At 46.4% G+C, this 8,659-nt stretch overlaps 1 protein-coding gene across 1 annotated transcript in view; it reads left to right on the top strand.

Annotated features, from left to right (window-relative positions):
• Positions 1-4,499: 4,499 nt before the first annotated feature.
• The window catches only part of LOC122926616 (galactoside alpha-(1,2)-fucosyltransferase 2-like), a 43,098-nt gene continuing 38,938 nt past the window's right edge, over positions 4,500-8,659 (top strand). The window contains exon 1 of the mRNA XM_044278046.1: positions 4,500-4,550. The gene's annotated coding sequence lies outside the window, so the exon portion shown is untranslated. The remainder of the gene's footprint in view (positions 4,551-8,659) is intronic.

The following is an 8,659-nucleotide window of genomic DNA, read 5'->3' as shown; positions in this document are numbered from 1 at the left end:
GACGCTATATCTCCCTAACTGCACACTGGGTAAATGTAGTGGCAGCTAGGCCCCAGGCGGAGAGCTGTTTGGCGCACGTCCTTCCGCGGCCAAGGATCGCAGGGCAACATTCTTTGCCTCCTGTTGCCACCTCCTCCTTCTCGGCTTCCTCCTCCTCTTCTTCCACCTGCTCATCCAGTCAGCCACACACCTTCACCACCAACTTCAGCACAGCCCGGGGTAAACGTCAGCAGGCCATTCTGAAACTCATATGTTTGGGGGACAGGCCCCACACCGCACAGGAGTTGTGGCGTGGTATAGAACAACAGACCGACGAGTGGTTGCTGCCGTTGAGCCTCAAGCCCGGCCTGGTGGTGTGCGATAATGGGTGAAATCTCGTTGCAGCTCTGGGACTAGCCGGTTTGACGCACATACCTTGCCTGGCGCATGTGCTGAATTTGGTGGTGCAGAAGTTCATTCACAACTACCCCGACATGTCAGAGCTGCTGCAAAACGTGCGGGCCGTCTGTTCGCGCTTCCGGCGTTCACATCCTGCCGCTGCTCGCCTGTCTGCGCTACAGCGTAACTTCGGCCTTCCCGCTCACCGCCTCATATGCGACGTGCCCACCAGGTGGAACTCCACCTTGCACATGCTGGACAGACTGTGCGAGCAGCAGCAGGCCATAGTGGAGTTTCAGCTGCAGCACGCACGGGTCAGTCGCACTGCGGAACAGCACCACTTCACCACCAATAACTGGGCCTCCATGCAAGACCTGTGTGCCCTGTTGCGCTGTTTCGAGTACTCCACGAACATGGCCAGTGGCGATGACGCCGTTATCAGCGTTACAATACCACTTCTATGTCTCCTTGAGAAAACACTTAGGGCGATGATGGAAGAGGAGGTGGCCCAGGAGGAGGAGGAGGAGGAGGAAGAGGGGTCATTTTTAGCACTTTCAGGCCAGTCTCCTCGAAGTGACTCAAAGGGAGGTTTTTTGCAACAGCAGAGGCCAGGTACAAATGTGGCCAGCCAGGGCCCACTACTGGAGGACGAGAAGGACGAGGATAAGGAGGAGGTGGAGGAGGATGAGGATGAAGCATGGTCACAGCGGGGTGGCACCCAACGCAGCTCGGGCCCATCACTGGTGCGTGGCTGGGGGGAAAGGCAGGACGATGACGATATGCCTCCCACAGAGGACAGCTTGTCCTTACCCCTGGGCAGCCTGGCACACATGAGCGACTACATGCTGCAGTGCCTGCGCAACGACAGCAGAGTTGCCCACATTTTAACGTGTGCGGACTACTGGGTTGCCACCCTGCTGGATCCACAGTACATAGACAATGTGCCCACCTTACTTCCTGCACTGGAGCGTGATAGGAAGATGCGCGAGTACAAACGCACGTTGGTAGACGCGCTACTGAGAGCATTCCCAAATGTCACTGGGGAACAAGTGGAAGCCCAAGGCCAAGGCAGAGGAGGAGCAAGAGGTCGCCAAGGCAGCTGTGTCACAGCCAGCTCCTCTGAGGGCAGGGTTAGCATGGCAGAGATGTGGAAAACTTTTGTCAACACGCCACAGCTAACTGCACCACCACCTGATACGCAACGTGTTAGCAGGAGGCAACATTTCACTAACATGGTGGAACAGTACGTGTGCACACCCCTCCACGTACTGACTGATTGTTCGGCCCCATTCAACTTCTGGGTCTCTAAATTGTCCACGTGGCCAGAGCTAGCCTTTTATGCCTTGGAGGTGCTGGCATGCCCGGCGGCCAGCGTTTTGTCTGAACGTGTATTCAGCACGGCAGGGGGCGTCATTACAGACAAACGCAGCTGCCTGTCTACAGCCAATGTGGACAAGCTGACGTTCATAAAAATGAACCAGGCATGGATCCCACAGGACCTGTCCATCCCTTGTGCAGATTAGACATTAACTACCTCCCCTTAACCATATATTATTGTACTTGTTTTATTTTCATTTTACCATTATATTGCGAGGCTACCCAAAGTTGAATGAGCCTCTCCTCTGTCTGGGTGCCGGGGCCTAAATATATGCCAATGGACTGTTCCAATGTTGGGTGACGTGAAGCCTGATTCTCTGCTATGACATGCAGACTGATTCTCTGCTGACATGAAGCCAGATTGTCTGTTACGGGACCTCTCTCCTCTGCCTGGGTGCTGGGCCTAAATTTATGAAAATGGACTGTTGCAGTGGTGGCTGACGTGAAGCCTGATTCTCTGCTATGACATGCAGACTGATTCTCTGCTGACATGAAGCCAGATTCTCTGTTAAGGGACCTCTCTCCTCTGCCTGGGTGCTGGGCCTAAATATATGCCAATGGACTGTTGCACTGGTGGCTGACGTGAAGCCTGATTGTCTGTTACGGGACCTCTCTCCTCTGCCTGGGTGCTGGGCCAAAATATCTGACAATGGACTGTTGCATTGGTGGCTGACGTGAAGCCTGATTCTCTGCTATGATATGAAGACTGATTCTCTGCTGACATGAAGCCAGATTGTCTGTTACGGGACCTCTCTCCTCTGCCTGGGTGCTGGGCCTAAATTTATGACAATGGACTGTTGCAGTGGTGGCTGACGTGAAGCCTGATTCTCTGCTATGACATGCAGACTGATTCTCTGCTGACATGAAGCCAGATTCTCTGTTAAGTGACCTCTCTCTTCTGCCTGGGTGCTGGGCCTAAATATATGCCAATGGACTGTTGCACTGGTGGCTGACGTGAAGCCTGATTGTCTGTTACGGGACCTCTCTCCTCTGCCTGGGTGCTGGGCCTAAATATCTGACAATGGACTGTTGCATTGGTGGCTGACGTGAAGCCTGATTCTCTGCTATGATATGAAGACTGATTCTCTGCTGACATGAAGCCAGATTGTCTGTTACGGGACCTCTCTCCTCTGCCTGGGTGCTGGGCCTAAATTTATGACAATGGACTGTTGCAGTGGTGGCTGACGTGAAGCCTGATTCTCTTCTATGACATGAAGACTGATTCTCTGCTGACATGAAGCCAGATTGTCTGTTACGGGACCTCTCTCCTCTGCCTGGGTGCTGGGCCTAAATTTATGAAAATGGACTCTTACAGTGGTGGGTGACGTGAAGCCTGATTCTCTGCTATGATATGAAGACTGATTCTCTGCTGACATGAAGCCAGATTGTCTGTTACGGGACCTCTCTCCTCTGCCTGGGTGCTTGGCCTAAATTTATGAAAATGGACTGTTACAGTGGTGGGTGACGTGAAGCCTGATTCTCTGCTATGACATGAAGACTGATTTTCTGCTGACATGAAGCCAGATTGTCTGTTACGGGACCTCTCTCCTCTGCCTGGGTGCTGGGCCTAAATTTATGACAATGGACTGTTGCAGTGGTGGCTGACGTGAAGCCTGATTCTCTGCTATGACATGCAGACTGATTCTCTGCTGACATGAAGACAGATTCTCTGTTACAGGACCTCTCTCCTCTGCCTGGGTGCCGGGGCCTAAATATCTGAGAATGGACTGTTCCAGTGGTGGGTGACGTGAAGCCAGATTCTCTGCTATGGGACCTCTCTCCAATTGATTTTGGTTAATTTTTATTTATTTAATTTTTATTTTAATTCATTTCCCTATCCACATTTGTTTGCAGGGGATTTACCTACATGTTGCTGCCTTTTGCAGCCCTCTAGCCCTTTCCTGGGCTGTTTTACAGCCTTTTTAGTACCGAAAAGTTCGGGTCCCCATTGACTTCAATAGGGTTCGGGTTTGGGACGAAGTTGGGATCGGGTTCGGATCCCGAACCCGAACATTTCCGGGAAGTTCGGCCGAACTTCTCGAACCCGAACATCCAGGTGTTCGCTCAACTCTACTCATGATTAATGTAAAAATTGGAAATCAGACATTATATAGTGCAAGGCAATCTCTTTCTAACAAAACTAGAGCCAGCCTTGTACCTCACATGGATCCAGAGATCTCCACATTCATTGCTCTGCTAGATTTATATCAAGCTGGCAGCTCAAGGGGAGTGCCCTATCTGCTGCAGTTCAGTGGGCTTGTCTTTTCTGCTGCAGCCCAGGGTCGTGTCTTTTTTGCTGCAGCCCAGGGTCGTGTCTTTTCTGCTGCAGCCCAGGGTCGTGTCTTTTCTGCTGCAGCCTAGGGTCGTGTCTTTTCTGCTGCAGCCCAGGGTCGTGTCTTTTCTGCTGCAGCCCAGGGTCGTGTCTTTTCTGCTGCAGCCCAGGGTCGTGTCTTTTCTGCTGCAGCCCAGCAGAATGGGGGAATATGCGTGCACTTCAAAGGCAAATAAAGGCAAATGCTCCTTACCTTCATGTTCATGTGATGAATGAAAGTGCTAGAAATGCAAACAAGCAGCTCTGAAACCTGACACTAGTGCAGGTCATTGACGGAAAGAATATACTATAATTGCTGGACTCTGACACCTAGTGCCAGGAGGGAGCCAAACAGCCACACTCACTTTTATGACATAATCTTTTTACACCTGTCACGGTGCAGGACTTCCACCTGCCATTCCCACAGGTACGTGGATGGTCTAGGAACAAGGCAGCTGCAATGCTCTCTCGTAGATCTTGAAAGGTAAGGCGTATCTCTTGCTGGGTTTTATTCTTGTACCTTCGTTGCTTGTTTTATGATCTATAGAACATTAGAAGAAGCAGAAAAATGGACTATATGGATGTTATTTATACAGGGCTATGATTTATTTTCTACGCTGAACTGGTAATCAAAGCAGCGTCGCTTTACCACGGATACAGAGGCACCTCCAGGGGCATATAGCATCCCTAGACTTTAATTAGGGATCGTGTAGCATTGCCTATATACTTATCCCAAGTGATTTTAAAGGTTCTTTACCTCCATGGAAAAAAATCACAGATCTTTCTAACACATCATGGAGTCGTCAGCGTGCGACATCCATGCTAGTAGTATCAGAAAGTGTTGAGTGATGTGGTGATCTGGCGAAAAGGATGTATGGTGCAGTCCTCCATACATAAATAGAAAGGGCCAGCACCCATCTTACCATATATCTGGATATCTGACATAAGGATATAAGTTCTCACATTGCGGAGCCACAAATCTGCAGTCAATCTCAACTCCATTCATTTGAAGTGGAAAAAATGAGCCACAAGAATAATAAAATGTTCACTATTCTCGCAATTTTATGCGGAAAAGTGTCAGATTTATTCCAGCTGAATGACGGTCGCTAATCCTTTTGGAAATCCGTGGCAGAAATCTAGGAGTTTCTGGGGTGGATTCCCTAGTACAAATACATAAATAGTAGGGTTTGCCATAGGCAACTTGTGAACTAAATCAAAGCAAGACAAGATTGTGCATAATGTACAGTATATGGTTTGCATTGTTTGTGTGTTGGGATTACTCCAGGTGGATATATAACGAAGGGCCCAATTACGTGAGCCGCTAAAAAAGGCAATCATGGGGAATGAACTGTTGTGTTGTTGTGCTGCATCTACATGCGTTACTATATCTATATATAACAGGGATAGCCAACCTGAGGCTCTCCAGCTGTTGCAAAACTACAACTCCCAGCATGCCCACACTGCCTACAGCTATTAGCCTACAGCAGGGCATGGTGGGAAATGTAGTTTTACAGCAGCTGGAGAGCCGCAGGTTGGCCATCCCTGATATGTCCCCATACAGAGTCATTGATTGTGGCAGCCATTACCCGGTTATGCAGGATGAAATGCTACCGATAAATGATGATTCTACATGCCGTATAATCGATGAAACATTTTCATGGGGCAATTATCGGAAAGAGCGTTTATACGAACATGCATTCCTGATAACTAGAACAACTGTCTGCCCATCTGAATGTGCCCTTATTTTTTCCACATAAAACCACAGATAGCAATGAGTTATTTTACAGTGAGTGGAGCCAAATGGCAAACTCAGCCTCATAGCTGAATACAAGATAGATAGAGCGTCCCAGGGAGTCACCCCAGCCACACAACTATCCCTGCGCTATGAGTCCCTGTGAGAAAAGCGCATTACACATTTTAGTCATTTCTTATTGTAGATAGAAAAAAAAAAAAAAAAGATATTAGAATACATATGAAAACTATAACTAATTAATTAAATAAGAGATAGATACAAATATGTAATAGATAATGATAGATTGAAAGAATAAAAATTTGATGGATCGATAGATAGATAGATAGATAGATAGATAGATAGATAGATCAAGAATAAATGTGAAATATAACAAATAGGTAATACATTGATAGATATTAGACAGAGAACAAATATGAGAAGGATAATAATAGATGATTTAGATAAATAGAATAAATATGAAATTAATAGAGATGGATAGATAGATAGATAGATAGATATTAGAAGTTAGATAGATATTAGAGAGATAGAATAAATATGTGATAGATGACTGGCTACATTTGGACCGTGCACTCCCACCCATCTGTCAAAGGCGTTTAATTAGAGCATACTATACCTGGATGCTACACTGCCCTGAATGTTGTAGCCTTAGAGCTCATGCACACGAACGTATATTCTTTCCGCGTCCGTTCCGTTTAGGTTTTTTTTTTGCGTATACCGAACCATTCATTTCAACGAGTCCACCAAAAAAAACTAAAGTTACTCCGTGTGCAATCTGTTTCTGTATTTCCGTTCTGCAATAAAAAAAAATTAAAAAAAGAACATGTCCTATTATTGTCCGCATTACGGACAAGGATAGTATTGTTCTATCAGGGGCCAGCTGCTCCGTTCCGCAAAATACGGAATGCACACGGACGTCATCTGTATTTTTTGCATACAGTCGTGTGCATGAGGCCTTAGGCTAGGAGAGGCAATTCTGATAGTGTCAGGTTCCCATCTGCAGAAGCCGCCTTGTCGTTCATCCAAAATGTGCACAAAGAGCTTCTAATTTCATGTATAGTAAGTATAGCAGTAATGCAATTGGAATGAGCCCATGTCTCCAGTGCTTGCATGTGTCTTTGCCCACGGGGCAGTGTCAGCCGTACTTTATTTCATATTGTTTGGAGGTGCTGGTCTAACCTTTTCTTTTAGATTGGTAGACAGATATGAAAAGGAATACATATGAAATAGATTTATGTGTGTGAACAACTGTAGGTCAGGCCGATGCAGGAAACCACTAGTCTGATAATATAAGGCCAGCGTCACACACGTATACACGCACAGCAGCGTCTTGCAATGATTATGGAAGTCTATATAGACAGCTTTTTGGGTTGCGGTAGTTTTGTAGTGTTTTTGTGGTCAGTGGTATTTATATCATGCTCTGGGTTTCCAGGCATCCTCTTAGTAGAATACACATGAAAAGTTGTCCCTACAAATATATGTAAAAAATGTCATAAACATGCTTCTATTACACCCTGTTTTAGCAAACACTGTTACTGGAGTCCATAAGCAATGTCTATACGTGTGCATTGATAAAAGCTGAGTTTCTATGCAATTCTCCTATTATTCTAGTGAAGGTTCACCCCACAGACCCTTGCTTTATTAGAAAGATAGTTTTTGTAATTGGTGGTGACTAGGGATTGAAACATATTGCACGCTGTGTATGCCAGTTACTCCATCCCATAGAGGAAATAAAAACTAGAAGCCGACCGGATAATAGAGAGATCTGTGCAGGTAAGGCTTCTGAAACCCCGTAGATAAGCAGATATGTCCAAGAAACCCAGACCCGAATCCAGACTTTTTCACGGAGGTTCGGGTTCGGTGTTTGGGTGATTTTATTATTTTCCGTTATAACATGGTTATAACAGAAAATAATGGCATTCTTAAGAAGGCTAAATAAAATGGCCATTAAGAGGTTAAAAAAAAAAACGCACCTTATCCACTTGATCGCACAGGTCTTCTTTCTTCAGGTCGTGTAAAAGGACCTGCAATGACGTCACCGGGCTCACCGCGTGGTGAGCGCGGTGACGTCACCACAGGTCCTGCTGATTTAAGATAGTTCTATCTTCATTCAGCAGGACCTGCGGTGACGTCACCGCGCTCATCACGTGGTGAGTGCGGTGACGTCACCACAGGTCCTGCTGATTTAAGATAGTTCTATCTTCATTCAGCAGGACCTGCGGTGACGTCACCGCGCTCATCACGTGGTGAGTGCGGTGACGTCATCACAGGTCCTTTTGCAGGTCCTGAAGAAAGAAGACCTTCAAGTGGATGAGGTGAGTTTTTTTTTTAACTCCTCAATGACCATTTTATTTTGCATTCTGTCTTAAGAATGCTATTATTTTCCATTATAACCATGTTAAAACGGAAAATAATTAAGTGAAGTTCGGGTCCCCATTGACCTGAAGTTCGGACGAACCCGGCGAACCCGAACTTCCACGGGTTCGCTCATCCCTAATGTTGTTGCCATACACAAATTAATGGCTCACTATGTAATACATAGACATAGGGGGGGTGCCAGGACTATCTTTTTTACTAAACAAGCAGGTAAGCCCCTCTATGATATCCTCTCTATACTTTTGCGGTGGAGCTAACAGCAGTCAGTCCAGTGTCGGACTGTTTATTTTTGGGACAACAGAGAAAATTATTCTTATTTTTTCAAGTCTAAGGCTAGGTCTACACGATGACATTTGTCTCGCGACATTTTGTTGCACTAATGTCGCGCGACAATTTTTATAATGGCAGTCTATGGTGTCGCAATGCAACATGCAACATGCTGCGACTGCAACGCAACAGTCGCAGAA

The sequence above is a fragment of the Bufo gargarizans genome, chromosome 2 (assembly GCF_014858855.1).
Source record: "Bufo gargarizans isolate SCDJY-AF-19 chromosome 2, ASM1485885v1, whole genome shotgun sequence".
Lineage (NCBI taxonomy): Eukaryota > Metazoa > Chordata > Amphibia > Anura > Bufonidae > Bufo > Bufo gargarizans.
This window is presented reverse-complemented; position numbering and strand designations above follow the sequence as displayed.